This window comes from Aegilops tauschii, chromosome 1 (assembly GCF_002575655.3).
Source record: "Aegilops tauschii subsp. strangulata cultivar AL8/78 chromosome 1, Aet v6.0, whole genome shotgun sequence".
Taxonomy (NCBI): domain Eukaryota; kingdom Viridiplantae; phylum Streptophyta; class Magnoliopsida; order Poales; family Poaceae; genus Aegilops; species Aegilops tauschii.
Window position 1 is genome coordinate 142,237,090 of NC_053035.3, and position 24,097 is coordinate 142,261,186.

Genomic DNA, 24,097 nt, shown 5'->3' on the forward strand with positions numbered 1-24,097 from the left:
TCGCAAACTGGCCCAGAATATTGCAGTCATTTAATGGCCCGTATCTGATGTGGGCTATAATTTGGTTGAGAAAATATTAGGCTGTTAACGGGCCAACCCATTAGATCTGACGAAATCTTGTGGGCCTATTCCTGGGCCGGCTTTTAAACCTATATGGGCCTCTATCGGGCCGTCCCACGTGTCAACGTTTCATTGGCAATTCTTGTCAAATGGATGGTTGACATCTGTCCCAACGCTGAGCCGACACATGGTTCGTCGGCGAATGAGAATTTTACACGTGGAAAATCGCCATTGGTCCCGGCTGTCAACGGGTTATCAGATCCAAACCGGAACCCGATAGCTTAACGGTGACCGATGGATGCCACGTGTAGGTCACCCTTAACGAAAGCACTTCTATGACGCGTGATTTATCGTCATGGAAGTGGACACTTCCGTGATGATAATTTTGGTAATGTCATGGAACACTTCTACGACAGCACATGTATGAATATCTTGATTCTGTCATAAGATCGTCATGGATGTACATGCATGACAAAAAACGTGACCTACTGTGACAAACACGTACCATCACGGAAGTGTATTTTTTTGTAATGACTATGGGTGGAATAGAGTATGGTGGTAGAGCTTATATGGAGAAGACAAAAAAGGAGAAAGTCTTGCATCAACGAGGCTAATCAACGGGCTATCGAGATGCCCATCAATTGATGTCAATGCAAGGAGTAGGCATTGCCATGCAACAGATGCACTAAGAGCTATAAGTTTATGAAAGCTCAAAAAAAACTAAGTGGGTGTGCATCCAACTTGCTTGCTCTAGAATACCTCGGGTGTAGCGACCCGACCTCAGACGGTCAAGTCTCTGTGTTCAGTGTCATCCCTGGATCGGTAATGCTGACACACACAGTACTCGAAGGATTTATAATAGAGTAGCAATCACACACTTATTACATCGAATATCTCAAGAGAGAACTTACTACAATGAATATGGCTTAAGGCCATCTAAATAAGATAACAGCGGAAGGCTTGGAAGATAAAGTGAGTCCATCAACTCCAACGGCATAGCTGAGTGCATGACAAACGACCTAGCACACCTTACTCCTCGTCTGAAAAGTCTGCAACATGATACGTTGCAGCCCGAAAACGGGTCAGCACATGGAATATGTTGGCAATATAACACAGTAGAGCAATGAACAGATAAATTCTATCACTACATGCATATATGGCTGGTGGAGGCTCTATGGTTATAATGTTTTGCGAAAAGCCAATTTTTTCCTACAACAAAGGAATATATTTTATTTAACTATCAAGGTAGTTGAAACATTGAGAATGGTACCCCCATCTCAATCCCAATTAAAAAGTAATTATCAACCCAACAAAAATAATTTAGACTGATGAGATCAAATCAATAATTCAAGTACCAGATACTCAAGTTGTCCATAACCGGGGACACGGCTAACCATGATTAGTTTATACACTCTGCAGAGGTTTGCGCACTTTTCCCCACAAGACTCGATCCCCTCCGTTGGATTTCTCGCACTACATGGTGTTCGAGAAACGGATGACCGAGACACAGTCTTTTAGAAGCATTAACTCTAACCCCGGGTAGACAGTACCAACCTACATCCCCTACATCTGCTAGCCTACCACTGGAAGAGGTCATGCAACATACTCAACTATGCTAGAGCCCATAATAGCATGTGGCTGCACACGGAAGTTTCTAGCATGAATAATCTTATGATCCCTTTGAGCCTGGGTGGCGGACCATAGGAGGATCACATGGTGTAACCCCAGGATCTCCTAGGACAACACTGGTATAACCCCAGGTGCCCAAAACCAACAATCCACCCAGATGTGTATTAAAGTTGCCACCTTAAGTTGAACCATTAATTAACAAACTCACATCCGTCATGGATACACTCAAACCCAATCCACATCTATGAGCATAGCATAGCAATATAAGCATAATGTAGAACTAACTCCCAAGGGTTTCATAAAGAAACAGGTAATAGGTTCTACCTCATGAACTACTTCCCAAACTCACAAGTTAATCACATCCTAATCATGCAGTGTTTGAGGTTTGGAACTAATGCATAAAAACTGGGTATGAAAGAGTATGATCAATGTGTTACTTGCCTTGCTGACGATCTGCAAATCCTACAAACTCGTAGTAGCACGCTTCGCACTCCGGGAATTCTATCGCGAACAAACAATAGCATACATGAGCAATCAAGCAAAGATGCACGGGAAAACTCAAATAAGAAGATCTAACCAGAAAGTTCAACTGAAGAACTCCGGTTTGCAAAAAGAATCAAATCAAACGGAGCAACGAAACTCAAACTACGAAAGAAACAGGGTCTGATTACAAATCTGGACTAAAGTCAAATTTTACAGTACCAAAACCTTGTTCAAGTTGGTTAAACAAAAAGAGGGTTTCGAGACGAAGATCTAGGTGCTTGTTTCACCTGATTTGGAAAAACGAGCGAAAAGATATACTAGATCGAAGATTAGGGCAGAAATCGCGATCGAAAATAATCACGGAAAAACCCTGGAAAAAGAAAAACTGACGAACAGGCTAACGAACGAACGTTTGCTGTCTGCAACTAACCGACGAACAACGTTCGTTAAAACGAACGTACGGACGAACGTCCGCAAAATAAATAAACCGACGGAAAACCAAACGAACCGATCTATTTAAAAAAACTAGATCTAGGGTTTAAGAAAACAAACGGTTTTTCTCAGAAAACCCGACGAACGGCAGCGGCGGCGGGCTACCTCCGGCGAGGTCGGCAGCGGCGGCGGGACGGCGGCACGGTGGCGGCGGCGCCGCGGGCTGGCGGCGGCGGCGCCCGCGAAACGAGGCGGCGGCGGGCTAGGGTTTGCGGGGCGGGGGTGGCTGGGCTGGCGGGGTCGGGCGCGGGCTTATAAGGTCGGCCGGGCGAGGTGTCCAGGTCGAACACGGCCCGGTAGGTCGGTGCTCTTTTAAAAGAAAACCTGACGCAGTAAAACAAACAAAAGAAATACTAAAAGGACTCCAAAAATCCTAAAATAAATTTTCACGGTCCTGTAATAAAATTCCGGAGAAAGTGAACATTTATTTGGGCCTCTAATCCAGTTTTGCAAAACGCATATTTTTCCTAATTCGAATAAAATGGCAATAAAATCCAAATAAAATTTATTTATTTGATTTTAATATTTTTCCTCCAATATTTCATTTATTTTGGAGAAGTCATATTATCTTCTCTCATATATTTTAATATGAAATATTTTTGTAGAGAAAAATAATTAAAACCAAAGTGATCCTTATTTCAATATTTGATAAAATTCAAATATGAAAAAAACGTGAAATCCCCAACTCTCTCCGTGGGTCCTTGAGTTGCTTAGAATTTCTAGGATCGCGGAACGAAAATGCAATAAAATATGATATGCACGAATGACCTATGTATAACATTTTAAATTGAAAATTTGGGATGTTACATCGGGCATTTGAGAAAGCCCATCATTGGAATATACCAGCCAAGTTCTATAATGAAAAATTCCCACTAGTTGTATGAAAGTGACTACATAGGAAACTCTCTATATGAAAAACATGGTGCTACTTTGAAGCACAAGTGTGGAAAAAGATAATAACATTGCCCCTTCTCTCTTTTCCTTCATTATTTTTTTGTTGGGCTCTTTTTGGCCTCTTTTTTGGCCTCTTTTTGACCTATTTTTTATTTCCTCACTTGGGACAATGCTCTAATAATGAATAATGATGATCATCACACTTTTATTTACTTACGACTCAAAATTACAACTCGATACTAGAACAAAATATGACTCTATATGAATGCTCTCTTGCTTCACTTAGATTTATTTGAGAGTTAGTAAATCTTGAAGAAATTCTCTCTTGCTTCACTTAAATTATTTTGAGAGAAAGAAAAATTTGTTATGCTCATGATCTTCACTTATATTTGTTTGAGCTTATGAAAAGCATCACATAAAAATTAGTCCCAAAGTGATAGATATCCAAGAAGGATAAAGTAAAAAAATGTCATGAAGATCATTGGACAAAATAAACTTGATTCTTAGTAATAGTTTTGAGATATGATGATGTGATATGTGAGTTATGTTGATGAGTAATTGTGCTCTAGTAAGAATATTGGTGTTAAGGTTTGTGATTCCCTATGCATGCATGAAAGTCAATAATCATGCAATGAAAATTATATCCTACTTGTGGTGTATTATTCGATGTTAATTATGCTTAATGCTTGCTTATGAGATTATTCGTTTCTTGGTTAGTCGCTTCCCAATCTTTTGCTAGCCTTCACTCTGCACTAAGTATGACCTCTACTTGTGCATCCAAAATCCTTTAAACCAGTTTTGTCACATGAGTCCACTATATCTACCTATATGCTGTATTCTTTTGCCGTTCTAAGCAAATTTGCATGTGCCATCTCTAATTTTCAAAATAAACTTCTCTTTTGTGTGTTTGTTTTGCTCGCGGAACAGTAACGGGTGGCTAATATTTTCCATGCTAGATGTGTTATTCTCAAGATGAGTGTTTATTCACTGGTCATTGCACGAGAGTAAGGCAAAGGCCTTAGGGATGCCCAGTCCCGAAATGCAATTTTTTTTACTTTATGTTGTCAAATAATAAATTCCTTGGAAAGTGTTGGTATGGAGGGCACCCGTGGATACGGCTAGCCATGGAAAGTGAAAGAATGGTGGAAAAAGGAATCAACTTTATTTTCTGTTTGGGAACCGCCTATGGCATATCTAGCATGGAAAGTGTTCGGAACTCTAAGTCGTTTTCGTTGGTGGGATGGATACACCTCCCAAAATGTTTTTATCTCAAATTTTTCTCTTTGAGCTCTGGCACCTCTACAAATCCCTACTTCCCTCTGCGAAGGGCCTTTCTTTTACTTTATGCAATTTTTATTTTGAAATTTGAGTCTCCATCTTCTCTCATAAAAAGCACCAACTAGGAGGCAATATGATCGTGCTCAAGTATTGGGTGTAGTTAATATTCGAGTGTGTTTCATGAATGGATCAATGTTTGAGCATGATGGGCTAAGGATAACTTGTTTTAGCATTGATATTTTGAAAGACATGGTTGCTTGTTGATATGCTTGAGTATCTAAATTATTATGTCAAAACTAGACTATTGCTTTGAATCACATAAAAGTCCAAATGTCCATGCTATAAAGAAAAGAATATGATTTGACATGATGAACAACACTCCACATCAAAAATTCTGTTTTTATCACTTACCTACTCGAGGACGAGTAGGAGTTAAGCTTGGGAATGCTGATACGTCTGCAACGTATCTATAATTTTTTATTGTTCCATGCTGTTTTATTATCAATCTTGGATGTTTTATAATCATTTTATTGTCATTTTATATCATTTTTTGGTACTAACCTATTGACATAGTGCCAAGTGCCGGTTGTTGTTTTTTCCATGTTTTTTACATCGCAGGAAATCATTATCAAACGGAGTCCAAATGCCACGAAACTCCACGATGATTTTTTATGGGCCAAAAGGAAGGCAATGGGCCCTGGTTGCACCTGGGGGTGCCCCGAGGGGGCACAACCCACCAGGGCGCGCCAGGAGGCCCAGGCGCGCCCTGGTGGGTTGTGCCCACCTCGGGTGCCCCCTGGACCGCCTCTTTGCTCTATAAATACCACAATATTCCAGAAATCCTTGAACAAGCGTCGAAATATTCATCCAGCCGCCGCAGAGTCCAGAACCACCAGATCCAATCTAGACACCATCACGGAGGGGTTCACCACTTCCATTGGTGCCTCTCCGATGATGCGTGAGTAGTTCTTTGTAGACCTTCAGGTCCGTAGTTAGTAGCTAGATGGCTTCCTCTCTCTCGCTGAATTCTCAATACAATGGTCTCTTGGAGATCCATATGATGTAACTCTTTTGCGGTGTGTTTGTTAGGATCTGATGAACTTTGAGTTTATGATGAGTCATATCTTTTTATATCCATGAAAGTTATTTGAGTTTCTTTGATCTCTTATATGCATGATCTCTTATAGCCTCGCATTTTTCTCCGATATTTGGGTTTTGTTTGGCCAACTTGATCTATTTATCTTGCAACGGGAAGAGGTGCCCGGTAGTGGGTTCGATCTTACGGTGCTCGATCCCAGTGACAGAAGGGGAAACGACACGTATGTATCATTGCTACTAAGGATAAAAAGACGAGATCTATATCTACCGCCATATAGATAAACGGATCTTGTCTACATCATGTCATCGTTCTTATTGCATTACTCCATTTTTCCATGAACTTAATACACTAGATGCATGCTGTATAGCGGTAGATGTGTGGAGTAATAGTAGTAGATGCAGGCAGGAGACGGTTTACTAATCTTGGACGTGATGCCTATGTAATGATCATTGCCTGGATACCGTCATGAGTATTTGAAGTTCTATCAATTCCCCAACAGTAATTTGTTTACCCACAGTTTGCTATTTCTCTCGAGAGAAGCCACTAGTGAAACCTACGGCCCCCGGGTCTTTCTTCTCATATATTTGCCTTGCGATCTACTTTTCCTTTGCTTTTTTATTCAGATCTATTAAACTAAAAATACAAAAATACCTTTCTGCGTTTTATCTTTATTTGTTTTATTTGGCGTTCGATCTATCAACCTACTACAATTTACCTCACGTTCACTTGCCTATCTTGAGGCGTCGTACCCTGGAAGGGATTGACAACCCCTTTAACTCGTCGGGTTGCGAGGTGTTGTCGTTTGTGTGCAGGTGTTGTTTACGTTGTGTTGCTTGGTTCTTCTACTGGTTCGATACCTTGGTTTCATAACTGAGGGAAGTACCTACCGTCGTTGTGCTACATCATCCCTCCCTCTCCACGGAAATACCGACGTAGTTCCAGCTGCCATCACTATTACACATGGACTTATTTGGCCCTACTCACTACTCTACCCTTACTACCACTGCACATCTTTATGGCTTCGTGATTGTTGATGATTATTCTAGATATACTTGGGTGCACATAATTCTCTATAAGACTAAAGTGCACGATGTCTTCAGATGATTTTCCAATCGCGCCATGACTAACTATGGCATCAAGATCAAGCACAGCAGGAGTGACAATGGCACGGAATTCAAGAACACTGGCCTCGACACTTATCTTGATACATTGGGCATCACTCATGAGCTCTCTGCTCCATACACAGCTTAGCAGAATGGCGTCGTGGGGCACAAGAACATGACCCTTATTGAGATGGATCGTACGATGCTTGATGAGTACAAGACTCCAAGAAAGTTCTGGCCTTAAGCTATTAACACTGCATGCCATATCATCAACAGAGCTTATCTTCACAAATTCTTCAAGAAGACATCTTATGAACTACTCACTAGTAAGAAGCCAAACGTAAGCTATTTCAAAGTCTTCGGTGCTAGGTGCTGGATAAAGGATCCACATCACACTTCCAAATTTGCACCAAAAACACATGAAGGTTTTATGCTTGGTTACAGGAAGGATTCGCACACCTACAGAGTCTTCAACCTCTTTCACTATAAAGTGGTTGAAACTGTAGATGTGCGGTTTGATGAGACTAACCGCTCGCAAAGAGAGCACCTGCCAAATGTGCTAGATGAAGCTTCTCCTAGTGAAACTATCAAGCTAATGGGTACTGGAGAAATCATACCCACCGAGGAACAGGCAGAAAAGGAAATTGTCATTCCAGCTCCTACTCAACGTAAAGACAATGCTCAACCTAAAGACAATGTTGAAGATGAAGATAACGATCAGCAAGAGCAAAGTGTTTGCCCTGTTCATCCTCGGGTTGCCAATGAAGTTCAGATTGAGAAGATTCTTGATAGCATAAATGCACCTGGTCCTCTTACTCGATCAAAAGCTACGCAACTAGCAAACTTCTGTGGGCACTTTGCATTCGTCTCCATATCCAAACCCAAGAAAGTTGATGAAGCCTTCATGGGACCTGAATGGATTCAAGCTATGCAAAAAGAGCTTCGACAATTTGAGCTCAATAATGTCTGGGAGCTAGTCAAGCATCCTAATCCTCGCAAGCACAATATTATTGGCACCAAATGTATCTATCAAAACAAACAAGATGAACATGGTCAAGTTGTCAGAAACAAAGAGCGTCTCGTTGCTCAAGGTTACACACAAGTGGAAGGAATTGACTTCTATAAAACCTTTATCCTGTGGCTAGGCTTGAAGCTATTCACATACTTCTAGCCTATGCTAACCGCAACAACATCCTCCTATATCAAATGGATGTGAAGATTGCCTTTCTCAACGGCAAAATTGAAGAAGTATATGTAGCTCAACCACCTGGTTTTGAAGATCCAAAGCATCCTAATATGGTATACAAGATCAACAAGGCACTGTATGGCCTCAAACAAGCACCTAGATCTTGGTATGACACACTCAAAGACTAACTGAAGAGCAAAGGCTTCAAACCTGCTTCCTTAGATCCCACTCTCTTCATGAAGACATATGATGGAGAACTGTTTATATGCCAATCTATGTGGATGACATTATCTTGAGCTGCACTGGCAAAAGATATAGTGATGAGTTTGGGCATATGATGCAAGAACATATCAGATGTCCATGATGGGGGAGCTGAAATTCTTCCTTGGTCTTCAAATCCGTCAACAGAGAAATGACATCTTCGTATCACAGGAAAAGTACCTCAAAGATTGTCTGAAGAAGTTTGGAATGCAAGACTGCAAAGGGTACATGACTCCAATGCCAACCAAAGGCCAATTGGGCCCTGACGACAATGGTAAAGAGTTCGATCAAAAGGTATACCACTCCATGATTGGTTCTTTATTGTACTTATGTGCATCTAGGCCAGATATAATGCTTAGTGTTTGCATGTGTGCCCAATTCCAAGAGGCACCAAAGGAGTCACATCACCTCGCGGTGAAGCGAATAATTCAAATTTGGCCCACACCCCAATGCTAGGATTATGGTATCCAAAGGGTTCAGAGTTTGATCTAGTTGGATTCTCATATGCTGATTATGCTGGTGACAAGGTTGATCGCAAGTCCACATCAGGCACATGTCATTTTCTTGAACGATCTCTTGTCTGTTGGTCTTCAAAGAAGCAGAACTGTGTATCACTCTCCACTGCAGAATCTGAATATATTGTTGCTGGATCTTGTTGCGCTCAGCTTCTCTAGATCAAGCAAACCCTCAAGGACTATGGCATCAACATGAAGAATGTGCCTCTCTACTGCAGCAATGAAAGCACCATCAAGATTGCCCACAATCCAGTTCAGCACTCGAAGACAAAGCACCTTCAGATCCGTCATCACTTTCTCAGAGACCATGTGTTGAAGGAAGACATTGATATCATTCACGTCAACACTGAGGAGGAATTGGAAGATATCTTCACTAAGCCATTGGATGAGAAAAGGTTTTACAAGCTGCGGTGTGAGCTAAATATCTTAGAATCCTCGAATGTCATGTGAATGGACACACATCCTAATGCTTATGCATATTGATGACTTAGGTGCGCAACACACAAAGTAACGTATGTCTTCAATTCATGAAGACATACACTCTAAGTGTGAATACATTAATTTGAAAATTGACTTAAAGCGCCATAATAATTATGCGTTGTGTCTGGGTCTAATACTTCCTATACGGTGGGTAACACCACCACCAACTTTTCTTGCAGATTTTTGTTTGGCGTCACATTGCATTATCTTCAAAAATTGATTTGTCTTCAACATTGGTTTATCTTAATGATTCATATTCACAATGTTTTGGATTTCATTGCTCAACTATATATACATGTGTGTGTGTGTGTGTGTGTTCTGTCCTCTACAGCATTCACTTATAGCTATGTCTTCAAGTTGTCATCTTCTGCACTAAGTGAATGTGATCAGACCCTAACCCCATATGTGCTTATCTCTCCTACTCTCTCTAAATCTTCATATGCATTTTGTTGACACGTGTCGATATCTTCACTGTGTCCTTGTCAGTCAAAGATTAAGAGACAAACATTTAAAAGGCTTTTATTATCCTTATCTTTTTGCCTGAATCCGGAGAAGTCAGAACAACCACCCGACAAACCGGGCGCATGTGGGGTCATGGCTCAACATTTAAGTTGTTCCATGCGTGCCACGTGCAGCTCAGATGTGAACCGCCAGGGGTAGTTGAGTAAGTACACTGTACCACCCCCTTCCTTATAAATACCCAGCCCCCTGCGATCATTAAAATCTTACTCCCTTGCGGTCTCGCTCAAAACCCTAGCGCCATCGCTAGCTTCCATCGTCGCCGGAGACGAAGCACTTCACTGCCGCGACTTCTCTATCATCATCGTCACACCGGCCGCGGACATCTTCCTCCCGCCGCCGCTGTAGGTGTCTTCTGCCACCAAGTTAGGGCGCGGGAGATTGGACTGCTCGGCCTCCATCCCCGACTCGTCTAGCAATTCTTGTCTATTCTTGAGCGGTAATTAAAAGTATATTTTTACCGCACGTTTGATCCGTTAAAACTTTCTATATCTTCAGAAAGTTGCTTCTTCACTTCCAAATCTAGATCTTCCGTACTCTGCATCTCATAACTTGCAAGTACTTTCACTTGTGTTCACTACTAGTTAGATTCCTCACTTGTACTTATTCATGGATTCGTACAAATCTGGAACTTACATCAATAAGTGAATGTCTTCGCGCTATGAGATCAATGTCTTCAAACTAATTTATCTTCAAAATCCTCTGAGAATGCATATGACCTCTTCCCCTTCCCTCGCATCTCTAATGCTGTCATAGGTACATGTCCGTGGGCGAGTCTCTTGATTCTCATAGTCTGAATTCATATGCAGAATTCTTACAGCATCACATTGACTCTCCTGAAGCAAGTTCTTGTCTGACCAGCAAAGTGAAGCCTATCATTTCTGTGAAGCCTATCAGCCATGTGAAGCCAATGGCTAGTGGCAAATCTGCAAAGAAAGGTGGCAGATAGTGTCGTGATAACACTGCAAAGGATATGCCTCCCAATCTCTATGAGTTATACAAGTCTGATCTTGAAGAGAGCTATAGTGAACGTAAATCTCGAGTCCAATGGATTCGCAGATACTGGGTAGAGCAGTGGTTTCTCTATCACTTTGTGACTGCTGAATTTACTGATAAGAACGTTGTGAGGCCAGCTTGGGCCGATATTGTATACAAGAAACTACACCCAAGGACCAAGGCTGAAGCCATTCAGAGAGGCTTCTTTCCTTTTATGGTCAGAGGACCAATGCCTGAGGATGCCTACCCATCCAGTGTTCGATGGTGTCGTGAGGATGACCTGTTTGAAGCCAATCTCCAGTTTGCCAAAGCTTCAACAGTTCAAAACAAGGACTTTGGGATTGACTTCAACCCAGGTCCAGCTGCACCATGGCCTGATGGCAGTCATGAGGCCGAACTAAATCTTATTGGCCCCTTTGATGACTTCGACTCCTTTTTGGCACACTGTGCAGCACAGAGGGCCAGCATTGAAGGTGATGCTGAGGATGAGGAATAGGCTGCAGCTCCAGAGCCCCCGAAGCCAGTCAAGAAGTAAAAGGCTTCAAAGCCTACAGCTGCTCCAAAAGCTTCAAGAGTGAAGCCATTGAAATATATACCTCCCAAATCCAGTGTGCATTCTGAAGACTTGTCCCGCACATCTGCAAGGAAGAAGAAGATCTCAGGGCAAGGCTGAGGGAGTCCTGGATTAGGGGGTCCTCGAACGGCCGGACTATATACTTTAGCCGGACTGTTGGACTATGAAGATACAAGATTGAAGACTTCGTCCCGTGTCCGGATGGGACTCTCCTTGGCGTGGAAGGCAAGCTTGGCAATACGGATATGTGGATCTCCTCCCTTGTAACCGACTATGTGTAACCCTAGCCCCCTCCGGTGTCTATATAAACCAGAGGGTTTAGTCTGTAGGACAACAACAATCATACCATAGGCTAGCTTCTAGGGTTTAGCCTCTACGATCTCGTGGTAGATCAACTCTTGTAATACTCATATCATCAAGATCAATCAAGCAGGAAGTAGGGTATTACCTCCATCGAGAGGGCCTGAACCTGGGTAAACATCGTGTCCCCCGCCTCCTGTTACCATCCGCCTTAGACGCACAGTTCGGGACCCCCTACCCGAGATCCGCCGGTTTTGACACCGACATTGGTGCTTTCATTGAGAGTTCCATTGTGCCGTCATCATAAAGCTGGATGGCTCGTCTTGTTGTCAAGGACAACATCACCTTTGGGGGAGCCTTGGCTATAGGCCAAACTCTCCGACTAGGCGGTTTCGTCATGACCGCCCGTTCGGCCGCTGCGCCGACGATGACTTCTCGGGTCATCGAAAACAGCCTCCACGTCGGCTCGGAATTCACCGAGCAGATGGATCCAATGGAGCTCTCCTCTTTGAACAAGCTCTTGGATCGCATCGCCGCTTTGGGAGTCGCTACGGACTATGATCGGATTGGGCTTAAACCTGACCAAAGGGAGATTAACTCTCTGCCGGTCACCCATCAGATAGCGGTGGTGGAGGAGCAATGCGGCGATTCTTCCTCTATCTTGAGGACAAACTATGTCTGGATTCCCGAGCTCCCCGAGCCGGATACCCGTCTACGGGAGGACACCGCCCAAACCCTGAACCTAGAATCAGGCAGCGGGCCAGACCTATTGGGCAACATCCCGGAGCCTGAACTTCCAAGATCGGAAACTCCTCCGCCCCTGGGTCTCAGATCGGGTCAGGGTTCAGACTTAAACCCACCCACCCAGATATAAGCGATCTTTCCCACATTAGACAAGAGCCCCAGGACACAGTACACCACTATTGAGCCAGATTCCTCCTTGTAATGAACAAGGTCAAGGACTGTCGAGAGGAGGACGCAATCTCATTATTTTGCAATAATTGCATGGACAAGGGAATCCTCAACGCCATAAGTCGCCGTGACATAGCACACTTCGCTGACTTGGCGGCCATAGTACGGAAGTAGTGTGCGATGGAAAGCGCCTGGAAAACCCAAACAAAATTTTGGGATCCTCCGGCTCTGACAAAACCCCCAGTCCGAACTAAAAGGGTGCACTCTCGTAAGTCGCCCGACCCAATTACAAAGAAGCAAAAGCCCACTACAGGGCGTGGAACCGTATTGGAGGGATGGCTTAATGGGCCATGCAAAATTCACAGTACAACGTATACCATACCAACACACAGCCTTAGAGCATGTTGGGTACTCCGGCAGGTGGCCAAGAGCGGTGAGGATATCCTCATCAACAATACCGCAGAGCACCATCCCGTGGAAAACAACAATACAGTATTGACAGTCTTCAAGACCTTCACCTCAAATAATAGGCGTAAGCGAGCACGCCGCAGCCTCGCCGAAGTCTGCCACGTAGCAGCAATAAATCCATGGAGCGACACGGCTATCACCTTCAACGCCAGTGATGAACCTAAATTTCGAACAGCCCGAGCACCAGCCGCCTTGGTCCTTAGTCCAATTGTGGACGGCTTCCGGCTTAATAAAGTGCTCATGGACGGCGGCAGCGGACTAAACCTCATCTATGAGGAGACCCTTCGAAAAATGGAAATAGATAGAAGCCGCATTGAGCAAAGAAGCACGACCTTCAGAGGAATCATCCCTAGTCGGGAGGCACGATGTGCTGGCAAAATCACACGAGATGTGGTATTCGGCACGCCGGAGAATTATAGGTTCGAAGAAATCACATTCCAAGTGGCCCCGTTCAATAGCGGATACCACGCCCTTCTAGGGCGGGAGGCATTCACGATCTTCCAAGCTATACCCCATTACGGGTACATGAAGCTCAAAATGCCCGGACCCAATGGAATCATCACTCTAGCTAGTGATCCGGACATAGCACTCCGCGCCGAAAATAAAACAGCCGCACTGGCCCTCGAGGCGTTATCCGAAGCCCTCGCGGCCGAGGAATTAACTTCGCTGCGCTCCACAGTGGACAGTGACGACGTGATACTCGATAAAAGATCCAAGTCCACCTCTTTTAAACCAGCGGATGAAATAGTCAAATTCCAAGTCCATCCAACGGACCCTACAAAAACAACATCCATCGGGGCACAGTTAAACCCCACAGTAGACGCCGCACTACGGGAGTTCTTGCGCGAGAATTGGGACATCTTCGCCTGGCATCCTTCAGACATGCCAGGAATCCCACGCAGGCTGGCCGAGCATAGCCTTAACATCCTAAAGGGATTCAAGCCGGTCAAGCAAACTCTCCGGCGCTTCTCTGAGCCTAAGCGACAAGCCATGGGAGAGGAGCTAGCCAAGTTACTGGAGGCCAGATTCATTCGAGAAATAAAACATCCGGACTGGCTAGCAAACCTGGTGATGGTACCAAAGAAGGACAAATCCTGGCGCCTATGCGTCGACTTCAAGGACCTTAATAAGGCTTGCCCAAAGGATCCCTTCCCCCTCCCTCGCATCGATCAAATTATCGACGCTACCGCAGGACACGACGCATTGTGCTTCCTCGACGCATACTCCGGATACCACCAAATTAAGATGGCGGAGTCCGATCAAGCCGCAACGGCATTTATCACTCCATACGGCCCCTTCTGTTTTAACACCATGCCTTTCGGGCTCAAAAACGCCGGTGCAACCTATCAACACAGACATGCTTGGAGACACATATTGGCAAAATAGTGGAGGCATACGTAGACGATGTGGTCATTAAAACAAGACACGTCGAATCCTTAATAGACGACTTGAGGCTCACGTTCGATAATCTCCGAACATACGACATTAAGCTCAACCCAGAAAAATGCATCTTCGGCGTGCCCGCCGGAAAGCTCTTAGGCTTCATCGTCTCCAACAGAGGAATCGAAGCAAATCCGGCTAAAATCCGAGCTCTGTCACAGTTGGCCATCCCAACGGACCTCAAGCAAATCCAGAAACTAACTGGATGCGTGGCTGCTTTAAGCCGCTTCATCTCCCGATTAGGAGAAAAGGCACTACCTCTTTTTCGCCTCCTGCGACGCACCAAACACTTCGAGTGGACGGACGCGGCCACGGCCGGATTAGAAGAAATAAAAGCCGTTTTGGCCACAAACCCAATCCTGGCCGCACCTAACGTCGGCGAACCAATGCTGCTATATATAGCGGCAACACACCAAGTTGTAAGCGCAGTGCTCGTCGTCGAACGAGAGATGGACGGACATAAATTCCCGCTTCAAAAGCCGGTATACTATGTATCCACCGTCCTCACTTCGTGCAAATCACGGTACCCACATTATCAAAAAATAGCATATGCGGTCTTCATGGCATCCCGGAAACTACGACACTACTTTCAAGAGTGTTCAATTACGGTGGCCTCTGAAGTGCCACTCAACGACATAATAAACAACCACGAGGCCACGGGCCGGATTGCTAAATGGGCTATTGAGCTCCTCCCGTTCGACATAATATACAAACCACGACGAGCCATTAAGTCTCAAGTACTGGCTGATTACGTCGCCGAATGGACAGAAGCCGAACTCCCTAAAGAGTACGGCGCGCACTCCAATTGGATTATGCACTTTGACGGCTCTAAAATGCTGGCTGGTCTGGGGGCTGGCGTCGTCCTGACGTCCCCCACCGGAGATACAGTCCAATACGTACTCCAAATACTATACACAGACTCCAACAACGCAGCCGAATACGAGGCCTTGTTACATGGTCTCCGGATGGCAGTCTCCATGGGCATTCAACGCCTGGAGGTGCGTGGGGACTCAAACCTCGCAATATCTCAAATAAATGGAGACTTCGACACCAAGGATCCGAAAATGGCGGCTTATCGCAACGCCGTCCTCAAAATGTCAGCTCGGTTCGAGGGGCTTGAATTCCACCATGTGGCTCGGGAAAACAATTAGGCGGCGGATATCCTCGCCCGTATCGGCGCTAAGCGCGACCCTGTCCCACCTAACATCTTCTTGGAAAGGCTGTTTAAGCCATCCGTGGCATGGGAAGGGAACACCGCTAACAATAGTCCGGACCCGGCCACAACACCAGATACCGAACACTCTGACACAATCGGAGGCTCTGCCACCGAAATAACACCTTCAGCCCACGTGATAATGGCTGTCATCGCCCCGTGGACAGAACCATTCCTGGCCTACCTAACTAGGCAGGAACTACCCGAGGACTAAAATGAGGCACGCTGCATAGTGCGGCGGTCTAAAGCCTACAAGTTCCACGAGGGAGAGCTTTATAAGAAAAGCACTACCGGAGTCCTTCAAAGGTGCATCTCCAAAGAGGAAGGGCGGAAACTTTTGGCAGAAATCCATGCTGGACTCGGCGGCCACCATGCCGCAGCCCGGGCCCTTGTAAGCAAGGCCTTCCGTACTGGTTTCTATTGGCCGACAGCCCGAGCAGACGCACAGGACCTTGTTAAACGTTGCGTCGGTTGCCAGCTTTTTGCAAACCAAAGCCATATGCCGCCTACCACTCTCCAAACAATCCCCATTACTTGGCCCTTTGCGGTCTGGGGGCTTGATATGGTCGGACCCCTCAAAGGGGGAACCCATAAGAAAAAAATACCTATTGGTCATGGTGGACAAATTCACCAAATGGATAGAAGCCAAACAAGTTAAAACGGCTGAATCCGGACCAGTGATAGACTTCATATCTGGGTTGTACACCGTTATGGCGTCCCCCACAGCATCATCACCGATAATGGCTCGAACTTTACAGCCGACGAGGTAAAACTTTGGTGCAGCAACATGGGCATCAAGCTCGATTATGCTTCTGTCTATCACCCGCAAACTAACGGTCAAGTCGAGCGAGCAAATGGTCTTATCATGAGCGGCATTAAACCCAGATTAGTGCGGTCCTTAAAGGAATCAAACACGCACTGGGTAGAGGAGCTCGACTCCGTACTATGGGGGCTGCGGACCACGCCGAATCGCACTACCGGATACACACCATTTTTTATGGTGTACGGCGCAGAGGCGGTACTGCCCTGCGACATAATTCATGACTCACCTCGAGTGCGCATGTATGAAGAAAAAGAGGCCGAGCTTGATCAGCAGGACAGTTTGGACGCCCTGGAGGAGGAGCGTGACGTGGCAAAAGCCCGTTCCACATTCTATCAGCAACAGGCTCAAAGGTATCAAAGCAGAGAAGTACGGGCCAAAACCTATAACGTTGGCGAACTCGTTCTACGCCTACCGGAGAAGAAAAAGAACAAGCTCAAGCCCAAATGGGAAGGTCCCTTCATTATTGACCAAGTTCTGACTGGTGGAGCGTACCGTCTGCGGGATGCATCGGATAATCGACTCGAGCCAAACCCATTGGACGCAGCCAGATTCCGAAGGTTCTACGCCTAGTGCCGGAATCTATGTTCGTCTCCTTACCTCCGTCAATTTTTTACATATCCGTTATCTGTCTTTTATCTCTTTCTTTTTTCCTTTTTCTTCAAGGCCTTAAAAGGCTAAATTGTGTCTTGACTACACAATCTTGACGCGCTAACCGCGCTCATTATACCTGGGGGCTTCTTATACAGAAGCTTAATATAACTATTCTCCGGGCTCTATGCCCCACACATGTGTTATTCTTCCACATGTACCTTTTTTCGCCATTATATGCATCGATATGACTTAAGTTTTGGCCAAGCTGGGTTGCCTGGCTCTTGTGTTTATGCCCTACGTTCCCGTTAATTCGGCTAGGGCATAAGGGGAGCACCTCTGCGATTGTTACTGCCGGGTCAGCCGGATGTGTACCTCAGACTGGGTGAAGCCGAAAGCTAGCGTTCTTAAGGCAATACTCGGTCGGTGAACAAAAGATGAGTTTTATTTACTTTAATATATGCCCCCAGATGTTTATAGCCCGCGTCCCTTTTCGCAGTTCGGACATGCACATTAGGGCATGCGCACCCAGGTAAAGGAACTCTTAATGGAACTATTCTCCCTGGAAGATGTTTCTTACTATCCATGTAATATAACATAGCTAGTTGGGTACTTGTCTGTTCAAGCACATATGACCCCTACGCCTGGTTTCCACGCATACCCCGGTTTTTATTGAGCGGGTATTCGGATACACTCCGGACTATCGGGTCCAGAGGTTGAAGCGAAAAGGTCCGCTATGACAAATGATTTCCAATCCGTCTAGGGACAATACATGTCACTTGAAGTACACAGTCACTTAGACTGACTAAATTCTTCTTCTACACCATCCAACAGGCTGTCTAGCGTACAATCCTGTTGGGAATACTTTGCGGCTAATTCTACTTGGTCATACACCAAACTGACGGGGATCTCTTTCCCATCGGGCCCCACAGGTCCGACCTCGGCCATGTGGTTTGGGTCAGCCTTGGTATATCGCGTCTTCACCATGGCCCAGGCTTCCCTTGCACCTTGTCGGCAGGCTGATATCTTCCATAATCGGAAGCGCCGCCGCGCTCCCTTGAGCTTCTCTACGAGCTCCCCCATGCCTCCTCGCAGGGAGGCGGATGGCCACAAGGCTTGTGCAATGCCCTGCATCACCTGCCGAACTTGTTCGTGCAGTTGTGAGAGCTCTGGCAGAAGATCACCTGCGGACCCGGGCATTTCCTCTGCGGGAAGACCCGTCAGCATACCTACAGATATAACTCTGTTAGCCGGTTTCTTCGCCGAACTCTATAAAAAGTTCGTTCAAGCACTTACTAAAAATGCCGCGTCGAAGCCTCTTATTCTCCTTCACGGAGTCAACAAGCTGGGCCCGAACATCTTTCAGTTCCACGCCCAGCTGGATATTGGCATCTTGGAGATTGTTTTTCTCCTGCCTAAACTTTTTAAGCACGCGCTCACCAGCCTTTAGCTGTCATTGGGCATGCGGCTCATTCCCTATCACGGCCTCCGGATTCACTCTGGAGTCATCTGCAGAATCTATTGTTAGATTTGCATGCATGCCGCATACTATCTGGTACCTATCATTCTTTGCAATGGAGACAAGTGTTACCAGAGGGGGCCTTCTCGGACTCCTTCAGCGCGGCAATTGCGGCCTGTAGCTGGGTTTTTCACTCTTCCAGCTCTTGAGACAATTGGGTATTCTTCTATGTAAGAACCTGCATAAATAATGATCCTTAAATCAGTTGTGTCAACTGTTTCAAGTCTCAGGGGCTACTGATATATATAATTATCAGATTTCATTACCCGTATATCTTTTACATACTGGTCCGTGGCTCTGGCAAGACCATTTTGAGCAGCTCGGATGTACGCGTCTCCTGAGTTGAAGGCATCGAACGCCTCTTGAGAGAAACAAGCGTCACGGAGTACGGCACGGTGGCGCCTGTGATTCATGGCACTCTCCACTTCGGAATTTGTAGCGGATAGCCTATCCGCATCCTCTGTAGGAGGAACACCCGGCGTTGGCCCCATGTTAGCGTCTGCCTCTATGTCCGGCTCTGGAGCTCGACTGGTGGAGGCGTGACCGGTAGCCTCTCCGGATATAGTCCAGCGAGCGTTTTTCCTACCAGGAAATATGGGCGTTATGATATTTTAAAAAAGACGACCACCACAGAGCGGGGTTCTCTTTCGTACCTCTGCGACGGCGTCTCAGTCCTAACCACCTTCCTTTTAAGCCTACCCGGCTTCGGTGCCCCTTGTTGGCGGGTCACTGCGGGTTCGGCATGGCGTCCCGAGGGCCTTCCCTGTAAAACACCATATGTGTGCGGTAGGTGAAGTATAGAAAAAGGGATCCTTCTTGGAAGTTAGGGCTCCGGTTTTACTTAGATGCGACACGGGGAGCAGTCCAGGATAATCGGCTATGATGGCCACCAAGGTACCGTCGCAGCTCAACTGATAGAACGTTCTGTCGATGAGCTCCACAAATGTGTCCGGATCTTCTTCGAGTCCAGGGTCGAGGGCCCGGTAAGGGTCCTCTGGTTGTGGAGATGGGCTCTGGACCTCCCTCATGGCTTTTCGTAGTTCCTGTTATGAAATAACAAGGTAAATACTTATGACAAAGAATGCCGAAAGGACTGGAGTAGAAAGTAGCAGCTCACCCATCTTGGGGGGTTGTACATGGAGAATCCATCCTGTGGCTTGATACGGGTGAACTCCTCTTCTTCTCCTTTATACAAATCGGACAATATCTTCGCTAGGGCAGCGATGGAGTCCGGACCTTTACGACCACAGCGGGTGGCGTCGTCTTCCCCATTGAAGTGCCACATGGGTTGTCCCCGATATTGAAGTGGCTGCACCCCCCGCATTATACATATGGACATAACCTCGGTTATTATCAATCCTGATTTGGCCAACATATCTATCCGGCCCATCACATAAAGGACTTCCCCGTTATCTTCCTCCTGGGGGCTCCGAGGGCGCCAGCTGCGGCGTTTCTTCAAAGGGGCGTTGTCGAACTCAGGAAGGCCCATCTGAATAGGATCTGGAAGGGGGACGTCTTCCATATATAACCACTCTGAAGGCCAGTCTTCAGACATCTTCTTCGGTGTACCGGACAGGTATCTGGTACCGGCGATGCGCCATATTTCGGCTCTGCCCACTTGATATAGTGACCCCTTCTGTGTACGGGGCACGAGGCAGAATAGCCTCCACCATAGCTCAAAATGAGCTTCGCAGCCCAGAAACAGCTCGCAAAGGGCGATGTAGCCAGCGATGTGTAGGATGGAAGCGGGGGTAAAGTTATGCAACTGGAGGCCGTAGAACTCCAGGAGCCCACGGAGGAACGGATGAATTGGGAATCCAAGTCCTCTTAGTAAAAAAGGGACAAGGCATACCCGTTCCCCCGTGGATGGATTGGGGGAGCTCTCCGCTTGCTCCCCGCCATTATAGGTGGCGAGCCCAGCTCGAACGGGAACCATATACGCTGGAGGGAGAAATCCCTGGGTCTGTAACTCTACTAATTGGCTGTGAGGGCCAGAACACCTCTTCGAATCGCCGGGCTTAGGGCTACGGGAGCGAGAGGAGGAGCTGCGATGGCCGGCAATGTTGGAATGGATTTTGCCAGGCGCGCTCCGATGGATACTCGCTGTGGGAGGATGGTGTGATCTGGATCTAAGAATCCCCGTCTCTTTAATAGACGGTTTACTCACATGGCTAGGGTGGCAAATATAAAAATGCCCTGGCTTCTCGCATTCGCTCGACACGTGGAAGATAGCCATTATTAGGCACGGAAGCCAAGGAGTGCAACATTTCTGGGAAGCCGGACACTACTCAACAGGTACTCAGAATTTGGAGAAAAACTTGCCCTGCAATGCCAAAGACAATCTGCGCGCCGGACTCATCGTCATTGAAGCCTGGTTCAGGGGCTACTGAGGGAGTCCTGGATTAGGGAGTCCTCGGACGGCCGAACTATATACTTTAGCCGGACTGTTGGACTATGAAGATACAAGATTGAAGACATCGTCCCGTGTCCGGATGGGACTCTCCTTGGCGTGGAAGGCAAGCTTGGCAATACGGATATGTAGATCTCCTCCCTTGTAACCAACTCTGTGTAACCCTAGCCCCCTCCGGTGTCTATATAAATTGGAGGGTTTAGTCTGTAGGACAACAACAATCATACCATAGGCTAGCTTCTAGGGTTTAGCCTCTACGATCTCGTGGTAGATCAACTCTTGTAATACTCATATCATCAAGATCAATCAAGCAAGAAGTAGGGTATTACCTCCATCAAGAGGGCCCGAACCTGGGTAAACATCGTGACCCCCGCCTCCTGTTACCATCCACCTTAGACGCACAGTTCGGGACCCCCTACCCGAGATCCGCCGGTTTTGACACCGACACTTACCAAGAGGCAGCTCGAAGAGAACAAAGGTAAGCGATACCCTGTCTATATATTTAAAAAGAAATTTGGTTGTAAAATAATAGGATCACCATGGATTTTCCAGGGGCCACGACCGAAGTGGCGACCCTGAAGAAGGCGCTATTCGAGGCCGAAGACAAAGCGGCCAAGGAGCGCATCGAGCGAGAAAAGCAAGAAGCCCGGGTAGGCGAGGTGCAGCAAGAGCTCCAGGCTCTCGCCAAAAAACACGAGTCCTTGGAGCTTGACTCTAAGACGCGAGAGTCTGAGCTTGCGAAGGCCCTCGAAAGCGCACAAAACGCCAAGGCTGAAGCCCACAAGGCCCTCCAGGAAATTGAGGCGGTTAAGAAGATAGCAGCGGGTAAGGCATTCATTATGCGAAGCAAGCATGTGAAGGAAACTTTCCTTTTACTTACCCGAGTTCGGAGCTCTCCAGGAGCGTTCGCAGATCTTGCCCACAGTGTGTTGGATGCCACGGAGTTCAACCGGGCTGAGGAGGGGAGCTCGACGGAGAAGTCATTCTGGTCTCAGTATAATGGGACCGAACACCCAATGCCCTTGAGCGACCAGCTGAAGCAACTGGTCGAGCTCCACAAGGCGGCCGAACAGGCCATGGAGGGTCTTATAGTCCAGATGTGGCCTGGCGAGCCCCTGCCTGATAGCTACTTCAGTCTCATGAGGCGGTTTGTGAACGCCTGCCCACGGCTTGAAGTCATAAAGCGGTCCGTCTGCATCGAGGGTGCGCGCAGGGCTTTTGCCCGGGCGAAGGTGCACTGGGCAAAGCTGGACGCCGTAAAACTGGTGAAGGAGGGGCCGCCGGAAGGCAAGGAGCATTGCCACCCCGAAATGTATTATGACAGTGTCCTGAAGGGTTCCCGCCTTGTGGCGGAGGAATGTGCTAAGGATGTAATATTCGAATGAATGTACTCATGTGATCCTGTAATGTGAAACGAGTTCATTTTCGCTATGCAACGCTTGTTAATTTAAAATATTACCTTCTGTGCGGCCGTTCATGAAATCTGAGGGTTGGCCAGTCGTCGGCTTCTGCCCCCATGTAACTAGTACTGGGGTGTTCGGGATAAACCTGAACACTCTTTATCCCAATTTTGGGTCCTTCGAAGGAGGTGTTCAGCACAGCGAACCAGGCAATCGGACTATAAAGCTTTATCACCCTCACTTAGCCATAGAAGTCTACAATTTTAAATTTTGGCGAAGCCCCTAGTATTCGGAAGGCCGAATTTGCGGCGCTATATACGCCTAAGTCGGGCAAGGCCGACTCCTCACCCGAAGCGGAAAAAGTCTTGAAGGACTTGAGACCTCTCGAACAACGACCAACTCTCGCCTCATCATGACAGTCAGTTTTCGGCTTTCTCTACTGAGGTGCTCGTCCGGAAGAACCAGGACACAATCGCAGTAGTTCTCCCAGCGCTACCTTAGCCGATTTTTCGGAACATAAGGTACCAAAACATGGGAGCCAGGCAAACCCAACTATTGACCCAAGACATGATTCGGAGCCGATGCATATAATGCTATAAGTTCGGGGTGCCGCACTGTCGAAAGTGTTCGGACTTCTCACGCCATATTATGGGGTATACTGAAGCCCCTGGCGTACTAGTCGTACTAGAATGTACGGGTGCAATCTGTCATAATTAAGCAGACAAGAGAAAAAAAAGGGTAATGCAATAAACGCTACGCATTGTTATTAAATAGTACGTCAAAGCGTACGGATACAAGTAGTGCAATAAGCAGAAAATAGGACTATTTGACATGTCCTATCCAGGGGCAAGCTGCGTATGGGTATTTAAAACAGGTATTTCGATCATTATTAGAGACCACCTGGGCATTCCCTTGTACGTCTTAGCTTCTTGCCTCCTTTGTATTTCCTTCGCGTAATGCGTCCAGCAATCAGACTGCCGAAAAGGGCTTCCAGAGAGTAAGGTCCCGAAAGAGAGAAAATTATAAAGGTATACAGCCCTTGGGGCGGTTGAGCCGCATTGTGGGACGTGTCCTGGCCATGCCTCCACCTATGCCCATGGTATTTTTAGTGCGTAATTATGTACGCGCGGCATAAATTTCGTCGGTTGATTGGGACTAGGACGGAGGCCGAATTGCTAGGCGAGCTCTGAACGTGCCAGGCGATCCTGTTGCAGGTTACTTCGGACTCGCTTGAAGGTGTCCGGGGGCTTTATCGCCGAATTGGCGGTTTGCCTTAAAAGGCTGCTTTGTGCTTCTGCTGCGAGGGCCGTAGTGTGCTCCTCCGTGCGGAGCGAGCGTTCTGTGTTTCCATTGACTGTTATAACCCCCCAAGGTCCTGACATCTTGAGCTTGAGGTATGCATAATGCGGTACCGCATTGAATCTTGCAAATGCGGTTCGCCCGAGCAGTGCGTGA